General features: G+C 24.8%; 1 long non-coding RNA gene across 1 annotated transcript; it reads left to right on the top strand.

The window, feature by feature from the left end:
- The first annotated feature begins 4,571 nt into the window (after positions 1-4,571).
- LOC145840668 (uncharacterized) lies at positions 4,572-10,489 on the top strand. Its single transcript, XR_014370116.1, has 3 exons — positions 4,572-4,693; positions 8,492-8,565; positions 10,356-10,489. It is a non-coding gene; the product is annotated as an uncharacterized LOC145840668 (long non-coding RNA).
- The last annotated feature ends 211 nt before the right edge of the window (positions 10,490-10,700 follow it).

Genomic DNA, 10,700 nt, shown 5'->3' with positions numbered 1-10,700 from the left:
ACACAATATTAAACAACCTAAACTTCAAACAACGAGAAAAACCTGAAACTGCAGGAAAGAAAAATGCCCTTTAAACAATAACTGCCTATAAAAAAATATAATCTACTGAGCTACTATAAAAACAGAAAATATAACAAAATTTTACGTGGGCTCAACCAGTACAACATTTAAAAACAGATATAGCAACCATAAGGCAAGCTTTACTCACAAATTAAAAAGATACAGTACCTAATTTTCGAACTATATATGGGATTTAAAAGACGCAAACAAAGAATATAATTTAAAATGGAAAATCCTCTGCAGAACTAAAACAAAACCGAAAAACAACTAAACATGCTGCCATTTATGTTGCTTAGAAAAGTACAAAATCGAAAAAATTTAAAAAGATTTATCATTAAATAAAAGAAAAGAAAGTAAGCAACCCTGTCTCTACATTCAAAACATGTATTTTAAAAGAAAAAAAAACAATAATCAATATCAAAAATAGCAATAAATAAAACCAAAAACAAAAACAAACAAAGCAAAAACTTAGTTGTCTTGTACATAAGTTGTTTTTTAAATAAGCTTACTAAAATTATTCCATTTTATTTAAAACGTCATAATCTGTTTTTATTGTGGTTCTTTAAAAATTTTGCTCTGTACTTTATTTCATTCTGTATATACGTTTTAAACGTTGAAACTTAGTAAACGATACGAAAATTAGTTGTTGTTTGTAATGTAAATATATATATATACATACGTTATGTATGCGTTAAAAAAAGAAGGTTGTTTAAATAAGAGGAGTGAATTCATATCGTCTTGTCGACATATGAAAAAGCTCCTCTTAAAATACAACAAATATTGAAGTATTTTATAGTCATTCAACTACTGTTTTTGTGAATTTTAGTTGTTTGATTAGCTAGATGAAAGATCGATATTTGTACTGAATTTTTGTAATGCACAATATTACGTTTTTTTTTTTTGTTTTTTTGCATAACTTTTGCATTTATGTTCAGTAAAGTGCTTTTTATTTTTAATGGAACTGGCTGATGATTAAAGCTTTATGAAAAATTAAGGCTCTATGAAACATATGTACCAGTATTTTTAAAATTTTACTTTTCCAATAAATTATATATATACATACTTAGCTGTATGGAAAATTTTAAAACAAAAATTCTTTAACACAATAACAAAATATTAAACAACCTAAACCTCAAACAACAAGAAAAAACCTGCAACTGCAGAAAAGAAAAATGCCCGTTAAACAATAATTGCCTATCAAAAAATATAATCTACCAAGCTACTATAAAAACAGATGATATAACAAAATTTTACGTAGGTTCCACCAGTACAACATTTAAAAACAGATATAGCAACCATAAAGCAAGTTTTACCAACAAATTAAAAAGACACAATACCGAACTATCGAACTAGTATTTGGGAATTAAAAGACGCAAAAAAAAGACTATAATTTAAAATTGGAAATACTCTGCAGAACCAAAACAAAAGCAAAAAACAATAAAACATGCCATTTATGTTGCTTGGAAAAATACGAGATTGAAAAAATTTGAAAATATTTATCATTAAATAAAAGAAAAAAAAGGCAGCAACCCTGCCTACATAATCAAAATATGTATTTCAAAAGAACCAAAACCACTAAATAATTACAAAAATATAAAAACAAAATAAATCTAAAAACAAGAACAAACAAAGCAAAGATAAGTTAACTTGTACATAAGTTGTTTTTAAAATAGGCTAACTAAAATTACTCAATTTTAGTTGAAACGTCACAATGTGTTTTTTTTTTTGTTTTATTCTTTAAAAATCTTACTTTGTTCTTTATTATCGTTCTGAGGAGATGCATAAAGCATCGAAACTAAGTAAACGATTCGAAAACTAGTTGTTTTTTTTATTATTATAAATATATACATATATATATATCGATGACATTTTAACTCCTGCCTTGTGTTGCATGAAAGAGCAGTTAAAAAAATAAAATTTTAATCTTCCAATGGTTTATCACACCTCTAACGAAACCAAAGCTTGTTGTAGAGAAAATTTCCCGCGGTTTCCCCTCCTTCATCGTCAGATCTCCCCAATGAAGTTCTGTGTTTGGTTATTTTTGAAAAAAAAGGCATACAATGCAACCCATCATAAACAACTGCGGAATCTTAAATAAAGTCTTAAGTTAAACCTTACTATAAAACTGCAAAAAAAAGTTAGTATAAGCAGCAGTTCAGTATTCCAAAAGACAAACTAAGGGAGAAATTACTGCTGAAGAAAGGCACATAAATAATTTATTTTACATTTTCAACAAAATTATAAGCTAGAAAAAGAAGTATGCAATGCTTTTTAGTCGCATTGAAAAATAATGGCATGACATATTTTTTGGAATATTTTTACTTACACTTTTTATATATTATAAGAAGTTGAAAATAAATGAAAATCTGTAGCATTATAGTGCATTATATAATGTGCCATTTTCGATGAGCGTATTGTCACGACTTATTTTTTTAGAAATTTAGTCATTTTAGACACTTATAAACAAAACTTTTCTAAATCTAGAAGGTTGAACATGTTTAGTTTCATCCAATTATTTTGTTAAAAATAGACATATGATAATCTGAGTTTATAAAAGCAAATAATATATATAGTTTCATCTCTAGATTAAAAAAAAATCAAATTTTTGCAATCCTTGAACATAATATAGTTGGCCATACTATAATTTAAGTATTTATCATTTCTGGTATTCCAACTGGGAACGTGGCTGGTAAGTGGTAATTATGGTACACCCGAGTTAAAATACAAGTATTTAACAATTATATGATAAAAATTAACAATTAATGAAACTGATCAATCAACCAAAAAGAAAAAAAAAACATCGGCGAAAGTCTGCAAAGCAAATGCCTGGACTTCCGTTTGCCGTGAGACAAGCTCAAATTTAACAAAAGGGCTGATCATGCCAATTCGATCATCAGACCACAAGTTTTGGTAGGGTAGACTGAGAAAATGAGTCGATGAGTTCTAATAAGGACGAAACCGGTCTCAGTCTACCGAAACTTGTGGTCCGATGATCGAAATGGCATGATCAACCATTTTGTCAACCTAAAAGACGCATAAAAATTTATATAATTCAGGCAAACAATATTTCTCTAAACATTAGTAACTAAACTGTACTAAAAAACCCCTAAAAAAAACTTTGTTATAATTAGTAGTTAAGTCTTTATCAAAATAATTTCTTATGATATCAAATTAAAAGTTATATAAAAAGTTGTTCAAAAAATTTAAACTTTTAAAATAGTTTTATTTCAAATACAAGTAAATTAAGTTCAGAATTACAGATTTTTTAAGCGTTTACAGATATTTGTAGTTGTAAAACCATATACAAAAAATTCAACTTTAAATTTTTTTTTTTAATTGATATGACAAGGAATTAATTAAGTTTTATATTGATTGTTATTTTTTAAACATTTTGATTTTAGCAAGTGTTTTATGACTAAGCTTTATTTTTACATGTGTAATGATGTTTAATAAAATAAGCCATTTTAGTCATTCAAGTTTCAAGGTAAACTAAAACTCAAACAAAGCAATACCATTCTAATTCGAATTTAGTAATTTTCAGTTGTTTGGAGTAAATAAGATGATTTTAGCTTGCAGCAAATCTTTGAAAACAATTTCAAATTTAAATGGACACAAATTGTTTTTGAATGGACGCTCCACCACAAGTGTGTTGGCCCACAAAAGTCTTTCTGGGATGAGTGGCCCTGAATCATATGCTTTGAGGCATCAAACTGAATCTGAAAGACAGTCTGCTGGAAAATGGAAGACTTACAGAATGTTATCAGTTGGTCTCCTTGGTAGCTGTGTTGGTTGCTTTGCATTTCCTGGCAACCCACTAATTGATTTTGTAACTGTCACATTGTTGGTGCACCACAACCATTTTGGAATCAACTCAGTCATTGCTGATTATGCACCATTGTTTCTGCCTAAATTTGGTGTGAATTTGCTTGGAAGTATTTGGTTGTCAATTAGTATTATCACTTTGATTCTGCTTCTTTCATTTAATTATAATGGAGCTGGTTTTTCCAATAGTGTTTCTGGATTTTTCAAATTGTGAGAAAAACAATAGAAAAGGCTGTACAAACAATATTAATAGAACAATGCTTAAAATCTAGTTCATTTTTTATAATTGCTATGTATTTACTACTATAAAGATTATAAAATATTCATAATACTTATTAATGTCAATTGAAAATTAGAGAACCAATTTAATTTAAGAAAGTTCTTTAAAAAAACACTTAAGTTTGAATAGTTCTGATCATTGAAGAGTTTTAGTTTTATTGTAATTTTTACTTTTTAGTAATTTAAAAATCACTTTCCATTGTTATGGTGCTCAAGTATTACTAAACACAACTTTTTTTAAACTTTTGTTATATTTCAACTTTCTATTTTATTTAAACTGTACTTAAAATTATGAGTTGTATAACCTAAAGAACTATAAAGCTATACTTGGTTTTGAAAAGTACTAAAGCAATTAAAAACATTGTTCAACAGCCTATAATTATTTATAATCTGTTATTATTTCAGATTATGCCCTGTTAAAGCATATATATCTTAAACATCTTAAAGTTTTTAGCATCCAATCTGAAAAATGAAAGGTGAGAACAAACCACAGATTCTCACCATGGGATGAACATTTTTCTGTAGTAAACATGTTAGTTTTGAATACATTGTTATTAAAGCAGTTAATAAGGCCAAATATTTTATTCTATTACGTTTTACATAATATTTTAAACTAGAAAATTATTTACTTTGAAGAACAAAAGAAAGTATTTCAAATATGTTATACAAATGGGTGTATGGATTTCAAGCTGTGAAAGTTCTGACATTGATTGCGCATCTATTTTAGTACTTTTTTTTTGTTATAAACTACACAGGGTGGCCACTTAACCTGGAATCCAAGGAAAACCTGGAATTTGACAATTTAGGCTGAAAAACTTGGAGTTAATTTAAGAAATGTTGTTAAAAACTTTGAAGTTTAAACAATTTTAACATGTTAAGTTGTAAAATTTTGATTTAATATAAAAAAATTTGTCATTATCAAGTGATATATTTTTTTACAGATATTAACCTTAAACTTAAGTTTAAGTTAAAAATAGACTTAAAAGTGTGTACTTGTTTCTAGAAAAAATCTAGAAGACATTTCTCAAAAAATAGTGGTCACCCTGTCTTATGATTTAGATATTCTTGCCCATTTTTATTTCTTTCAGCTTTAAATCATATTTTGATAAATTACACTTAAAAATCTTTTGATTGAAGAAATTGAATTGTTATGAAGACAACACAAGAAAAAGCATTAATAATGTTAAATTTTTACAGTAATAGTTTAGTAGTTTTTTTTTAAGCATGATTTAAAACTATAAACAATAAAAGTAAAAATAAATTTAAACTATTTATTTTGTGTATTATGTTGTTCCTTTTTGGTTTGTAAGTAAGTTTTTCTCTGAATTTATTGACCAGGAACATTGTGTTTTCTGGGGTATTGTTATCTGTTATCTCATAGAAGATGTCTTCAGTGCTCACATTTGCCAAACAATAAAAATTTTTGTTTTGTAACGGTACATCAAATTGTTTAAAACCGTTTTGTGTTTAAGGAGCATGAAAATATTAATGCAATTTTAAGACATTTAAGATAAGGAGAAAATAAAGATCAGACAAGAAATTTCTGATGTAATGTTGAAAAAAGCTAAGAACATTGCTATATAAACTAGCCACAGAGAGTGGTTGGGGCATTCTAGACCACTTTGCTGCTGCTAATACGTCGTTCAAACAGGCATTTGTATTTTTTGTTGTTTAGTGTTAAGATTGTTTTTAAACAATGTTATTTCTATATAAGTAATTTTGGTTTAAATTGCAAGTAAGTAATTCTTAATCTAATTTATATGTTTTAAAGTATATTCCTTATAGATTTGATTTGTGTTTAAAACATTTTATTTCATTTAAAGTAATTTCTAAATTTGATGTTTTTTAAATATTTTTTAGTGTTTGCAATCATTCTTTAAAACAGTCTGTTTGTTTATCTGTTATACCTAGTTTTATATAGAGTAGCCCAAAGTATTATTTAAAATTAGTATAGTTTAGGTTTAACTTAATTATGGTTTTTAGTGTGGTTGTACACTACACTATAACCATACTAATTATTAAGTTAGGTAATACACAATCATTGTTGGTACAGATTTTAACAAGACCTAAAATCCACTTGACTCAAATCAGGCAATGCAGGGTACCACATCTCATTACTCAAAGATGCCATGTTTACTGGTTTTTATAAAACACATTTTGTAGATTTTTGAATGAGATGTGGTCTCCTGCCTTGCCTGATTTTAATCTAGATATTTTGTTGGTGTTGTCTATGTTTAAAAAAAGGTTATTTTTGTTGTTTGTCCAGAAAATGAAACTTTGAAAATATATTCTATGAAATAATAGACTACAACACCCCAGAAAATATTATGTGCCTTGGTTAATAATTTCAGAGAAAAACTTTTACAGTAAATTTAGTCTGTTCCTTTTTATAGGTTGCTGACCTTAATTAATGTTTTTAAGTTAAGTATATGGCATAAAGTAGTAGTTAGCTTTGCAAGTGTCATTTTTGTAGATATCTGAGCTACCAGATAAGTTTATAACACTTGAAGTTTTTATTTTAATATTAGTTATTAAAGTTAGTAAATTTAATTGTTTACATTCAAAAGGTGAAAACTTAAAAAGTGAAAAAAAAAATTTACTAAATTTATTTATATAATTTTAATCAATAAAATTAAGTCTGTGACTTGAATATTTACTAACTACAGAGCTGCTTAAAAACTGGAAAAACCTAGAATTTGATAATTTAGGCTAAAAAACCTGGAATTTGAGAAACTTAGAAAAAAACCTGAAATTTTGAAAAAAATAACTAAAAAACGTTGAATTTTAAACAATGTTTACATGTTAAGTAGAAAAGTTTTGATTTGACACAAAAAATCTACCATATAGAAAAAAAAAATTTTGTTAAAAAATACATTTAAAGTAGCTTTACAGCATCTTTTCAATTTTTTTTCTACTATTTAAGACAATTATTTTACATTTAATTAACTTTAAACTAAATGAGTACTTTAAAAAACCTGGAGTAATTTTTAAAACCTGGACAAAATTTGCCAAAACCATTTGGCAACTCTTTAATTAATTAAATTACTGGATTTAACTTAATTTTTGATTTTAGAAAAAAATGTATTTTTCAATTCAAAATCAGGATGAAAGAACTTATAATTTTTGATAAGAAATGAAACTTGTTAAGTAAGCTTTTTAGAACTATTCAAAGAATATTTCCTGTTATTTAAAATTCTCTGTGTCAAAAATTTGGAAAATTAATTAAACTTCTAGTAAGTTTTAATCATAATCAATAAAATTTATCACATAATTTTAATTAAAAAAAAAATTATAATTTTAATTAAAAAAAAAATTATTTATAATCATACTTAAGGGCATAGGTGGTAATCACTTTTTTTCACAGTTTGATCTTATTTTTTTGAGTTTTAACTAAGCTACAAGTTGTTTTTTACATATTTTGAAAACTCAAAATTATTTTTGAGATATAGCAGGTCAAAGTTAGAGCCAACAATAGGTTCCTTATAGGAGGCGCTTACCAAAATGGAAAAAAAAAGGCTATTTCACTAAAAATATATCCTCCTCCTATGTTTTTTGAGATTAATACCTTAAACTTTTAAAAAATTTTCCTTGGAATATTTAGAAAATTATGTTGCAAGGAAGTTAAAAAAATTAAAATTATATAAACAAATAAACAAAAAAAATTTTGTTAGTTATATTTTTTTTTTAATTTTGTCCTGACAGAATTTTCCAAGTATTGCAAGGAACATTTCCTGAAGTTTGAGGTATTTATCTCAAAAAACTAGGAGAAGATATATTTTTAGTGATTCTAGTTATTTGTCGTTTTAGTGAACCTATTGTAGTCTCTGACTTCGAACAGCTAAATCTCAAAAATTGGTTTGAGTTTTAAAAATATGTAAAAAACTCAACAAAATAAGATCAAATTGTGAAAAAAAATGATAACCTCTTATGCCTTTAAAGTATGATTATAAGTAAATTTTTTATAAAAATTAAAATTATGTGATAAATTTTATGGATTATGATTAAAAACTTACTAGAAGTTTAATTAATTTTCCAAATTTTTGACTAAGAGAATTTCAAATGACAGGAAATATTCTTTGAACAGCTCTAAAAAACTTACTTAACAAGTTTTATTTCTTATCAATAATTATTGGTTCTTTCATCCTGATTTTGAATTGATAAATACATTTTTCATTTAGATTTTTAAAGCTATTTCTTTAATTCATAATTTTACTTAGCTGTATATTTAAAGTATGTGATAAATTAGGTATTTAGATTATTACCAGTTTAATCATGACTAATTTCTTACCAATTGTAAATAAAAACATGATAATAATCAAATATATTTCAGGTTTAAGGAATCACTATGAACTGAATTCAATCAAACGTGAAGTTTTATCAGGATATTTAAATTGCATGCAAGAAGTAAGTTGATAAATACCTTTAAAGTACCTAATTTAAAATAACTCTTTTTTTATTGATTGTCTAGTTTTGTCTGATTTATAAGTTTTACACTATATATAGTAAAATAAGTTTACTTCATTAACTCCAATTTTATTTAGAGCTATTAATATATAATGATGAAAAATTAGAATTTTTTAATTGTTTTTTGTCTTATATTTTTAATACGAAGCTTATCTTTTCAAAATTAAAAGTACTTCCAAAATTTTTTGTGACACCCATTTCTTTAATTTTTATTATAAAGTTGATAAAAATAAAATAAAAAATTTTTACTTTTTTTGCTAATGTTGGAGCAATTTATAAATAGTATTGTTATTGATATATTTATTTTGTAATTAAATATACTAATCATAAATATTATGCATTTTTATCAAAACAATTAGATTTATAGACTTATACAAATTTAAGGATATAGTGTACAAACATTTTTTTGATGTTAAGTATTTTGTAGCAGGTTTCATTGAAAAAGTACATCAGTTATAATTCATATTTAAATTGAAATTAAAAGCTCAAGCATGAATAAACATTCTTTTTAGACTTGATAAATTTTATAATTATTTATGTTTTATAAGTACAATGCTTATTCACTTATCCGGATAACTAAAAATCCGGATAAGTACAAAAAATCATTTTTTTCATATAATAATATAACTGCCCCATATAATGAACTGCATAATAAAAGTCTTATAATAAAAACAAATACATAGCAATTGTGAGTAATATATAATTAAATGATAAATAATTAAAGCTAAGTTTTAGATTAGTTAATTCATTTTTTTAAAGTAGAAAAAACATCAGACTTACTAACCCTCTGCAATAATATTAGTTTTGAGGGTCAAGCAAGTAAAATTTGTCATTTGTAATTCCAACTGCCCTAACTATTAATTTTGAAAAAAGATTAATTTTTGATTAAGAGAAAATATGAATTAAAAAATTAATTGCCTAAATTAAAATTTTCTAAACTGACTTACCTTACATGCTTACAGATTAATGATAACTAAGCTAATTTTGAACAAAGATAGAATGTAATCTTTAGTAGTATTATTACGCCATAATAATGAACAAAATTTTAGAACTTAAAAATCACTTTAAAATTTCTTACAGCAAAAGAGGTTAAATATTTGTATCATACGAAAATGTTCGAGTTTGTATTGAAATTTTTTTGAACATTCTTCTGACTGAAACTGTCCGGATTAATGAAGTCTGGATAAGTGAATAAGCACTGTACTTTAAAACGTTATAAACTTACTGTACTTAATTTTTGCCCAGTACAACTGATTGAATTAGTTTTAACTGTTTATTTTCATTTACTTTTACTGTCTTCAAATAAGATTAAGTCTTTTAAAGCATTCAGAGTGTAAATTTTCCTTGAGATTTTCATTATTTTAGTGGGAACCCTTATGTATATATTGTATAATTAAAACTTTAGTAGATATTAGTTGTCTAATATCTTAGTTTTTTTTTCGGGCTATCATTACAAAGTATATTTTTTTAAACCTTTTTTTTTTGCTTAACTGTAAAATTAAAAGTTGTGTGTTTTTTTTTACTAGTTTGCAAATATTATTAATTTGTTAAATATTTGAAGAAAAATTATCTAATCATTAAACTATTTAATTTTCAAATATGTGACAGTAATGAAACAATATATGATAATTTTATAGTAATTTAGTTTTATAATAAGAAAAAACTTAAATGGTGAGTATAATTTGTTTATTCATTTTACTTTATTTTTTTTTAAATAAATTTATTTTCAGATGGGAAATGCAATGAAGCTGTATTTATGATTTTGTTGCTGTTAATTATTTCTATGAAAGACATTAATAAAATATTTAATTTTTTAAATTATAAAAACTTGATTGATAAGTTTTATAGTTAAACAATACAGTACTCTTAACTTGTTTACAAATAAAATTATTGTTTAATGTTACTATTTTTGAAACTTTTTAACAAAACAAATTAATTTGTGTGTTTATACTTTTTACTTAAAGTTTTTTGTTGTGCAAGTTTTCTTATAAAATTGCTTTTATTTTTCTATTTACTATTATATTTAAAGCAAAAAAGTTTATTCCATTCATTTAAATTTTGGAAAATATTTAAGA

Source organism: Thalia democratica, chromosome 7 (assembly GCF_965202585.1).
Source record: "Thalia democratica chromosome 7, ktThaDemo2.hap1.1, whole genome shotgun sequence".
NCBI classification, from domain to species: domain Eukaryota; kingdom Metazoa; phylum Chordata; class Thaliacea; order Salpida; family Salpidae; genus Thalia; species Thalia democratica.
This window is presented reverse-complemented; position numbering and strand designations above follow the sequence as displayed.